This window comes from Triticum dicoccoides, chromosome 1B (assembly GCF_002162155.2).
Source record: "Triticum dicoccoides isolate Atlit2015 ecotype Zavitan chromosome 1B, WEW_v2.0, whole genome shotgun sequence".
In the NCBI taxonomy this organism is placed as follows: Eukaryota; Viridiplantae; Streptophyta; class Magnoliopsida; order Poales; family Poaceae; genus Triticum; species Triticum dicoccoides.
The window spans coordinates 685,239,892-685,243,043 of record NC_041381.1 but is presented as its reverse complement, the minus strand read 5'-3'; positions in this window follow the sequence as shown (position 1 = coordinate 685,243,043).

Sequence of the window (3,152 nt, the reverse complement as noted above, 5' to 3'; positions counted from 1 at the left end):
AAATCAGGCAATGATGACTTGCCAAATATGATTGTCAAAATCATGTTATTTCTTTGTGCACATGATGATGATATAGAGGAATGGGTAGAAGTTGATGAAAGGTATGAAGATATTGATGAGATAGATGCATATGACATGGATGATGATATGGCAAAGCCTTCTTTACGATTGGGTGACAATGAAAATGATGAAGAAGCTGAGGTCAATTACACTGAGAAGACAGAGGGGGGAAAATAAAAAAGGCTAACAATTGATGTTGGTAAGGTAAAGGCGGGGAAAACTAGAGCAAGCGTGCAAAATGTTGCCAACATTTCAAGTCCGTCAAAGTTGTATGCATGAAGAAACAAGGGAAGGTCATCATGGAGGCAAAATGCTTGCATTGTTGGGTTTTTTGCTTAAACTCCATGGGCGCGAACTACTAGTCTCAATAAGCATACATAAGTTTGTGCTCACTATCTGAACAAGAAGGGAAGACAACTATCGCAAGGTGCAATCAACTTGGATCCTGAAAAGCTAGGTGCACCACTTATAGTGAATCATGAATATGATCATGCAGAAGTCCTTCAAATGATAGCAAAGATGATAATTGTGCATGAATACCCTTTTAGGATTATAGAACATGCTTGGTTTAATATCCTCATAAGATATATGAATGCATCATACAAGTTCATTGGTAGGAAAAATTAGATCCAAATGCATGAAGGTGTATCTTTCTGAGAGAAATACTTAAGAAGCAACTAAGGTCTACTGAGAACATTAGTTTGACATATGATATATGGACTTCCAACTAGAATCTTTCCTACATAGCTGTAGTTGCTCACTACATAGATAATGATTAGGTTATGCAATGTCCTGTTTTAAACTTGGTGGAGTTAGACCCACCTCACTTAGGCTTTTTCAAATCTCAAGATGTTTTTGAATGCTGCTAGGAATGAAAAATAGACGCTAAGATCATGACAACGACCATGAATACTGTTCCCCGAGTGATTTTGCTGCTAAGAAATTGATGGACAAGTTCATTGCTAAGAGATCAACAAAATTCATGTATAAGTACTTCAATGTTAACGGTTGTGCACACATAGTGAATTTGATAGTCAATGATGGCATGGAAACATTGCAACCTTTGGTATGCAAGCTTAGAGAAATTGTCAAGCTCTAGAAAAAGATCTCCATCACGCATGTCAAACTTCTTGTCAGATTGCAAGTCTCTGAATATTAATGTTGGGAAAGGATTATGCCTAGATGTACAACTAGATGGAGTTCGACATACATAATGCTAGATGCTTACAATTGTATAAGGAAGCTTTGAATGAGTATGCGCAATTGGATCCTAATTATGAATGGCAGCCTAACGATGATGATTTGGTATTATATGGCAAAATTCAACCCCTCTTGAAATCACTTGATGAGGGTAACAACTATACAATTGGAATCTACCTACCCCACTACCAACATTTTTTATCCATATATCATGAATATTGGGATTGCTATAGTAGAGCATGTTTTGTCCGGAGATGACAATTTGAAAATGATGAGGAAGCAATACTTGATACGTTTGATAAGTATTGGGATAGCTCTGTTGTGCCCAAAAACAAAAATTGGCAAGATAAAAAAGTAAAGAACAATGTTATGGTGATTTCCACCATTCTTGATCCTAGATTTAAGATGAAACTTCTGGACCATTGTTTTAAGAAAATGTATGGCTGAGAGAAGGATAGTAGTGAGGCAGAATATATCAAAACAAAGTTCATTGATATGTATGCCACATATGAGATGGAAAATCGTCAGAATGAGGCTTCTAACACAAATGAGCAGAGCTCAACTTCAAGTAAGCAAACAACTACATCTATGGCCACATTGTTGAGTGGGTTTCAATCCGTTCTCAAGGAGACAAATTCAGAGCCATGTGAGTCTGATTTAACTAGTTATATCATCCTATTCAGGATCCAACTTTCACATTACTTGACTGGTGGAGGCTGAATGCTTATAGATATCCTATTATGGAAAAAATGGCAAATAAGTTCTTGACTATACTGACTACTAGTGTCTCGTTAGAGTCGACTTCCTCTACAAGTGGTAGAGTTCTCGATGACTACCGTGCTTCTACGCCCAAACATGGTTGGGGCACTTGTTTGTGCATCTAGCTTCATTGAGGGATCAAAAGAAACCCACATTAGGCCTATAATTATAGTGGTAATATTAGTTCCTTTTTACTATCTATTACTTGTTAGTTTGACATACTATTGCTAAATGGACTATGTAACTGAAATTGTGTTTCCTTTTTTAGGAGGATGGTGTCGGTGTACCAAAATAGGGGCGCTCTTTTGTACCCCTTATTTGTGCACGGGCAGTCAGAGCTGCACCCACGGCCACACTTAAACAAGGCGGAGACAGGAAATCAGAGCAATCGAGGCAACGCCAAGACAGAGGCATAAAGAGCAAGAAGACGAAGTGGTTTCCCCCCGGAAAGACCCTTGCCGGGGCGGCCCCCACGGCCTCGGAAAGGGCCTTGCCGGGGCAGCCCACCTGACGCCAGCAGGGCGCGCCACCCTTGAGCCCCAGGTCCTCCAGCGCCACCGACCGTGTTGGGACCAGGGCTCGGGAGGCGCCTCCATGGTGGCATGCAGATCTTCGTGAAGATAGAGGATAAACACTCGAAATCAGAGGAAGAATGGAGAGCGAAGAACCCCAATGGGGTTCTCATCGAAGGAAACCACAAGACCCCCGGCAAGGTCCTTGCCGGGGACGACCGCAACGCCGCGGCAAGACCCTTGCCGGGGCCCTGGCAGGGTCCTTGCCCAGAACATCCGCGAGGCCGCGGCCAGGCTCGCGCTCGTCAAGTCTCTGCCACCACTCCCATGCAGCTGCCATCCCACCAGCTGGGCAGGCGCCTGCGTGTCAACATGAGGCTTCTCACCAAATCAGCGCATGCCTACGTGGTGGCATGCAAACCTTCATGAAGGCCCTACCACCACGCCACCTCAGCTGCGTGCTAGCCTACATGGCGTTGGCCGCCTCGCTGGCCCAGGCGCGTGTCGAGACGAGGCGAAGCGGCAGTAAAGTGGGGGGGGGGAGGGGGGCACGTCAAAGGCGCATTAAATGCGTTTTGTCCCATAATAGCTAGCGATAAGCTTAGCCACAGTACCCTGATG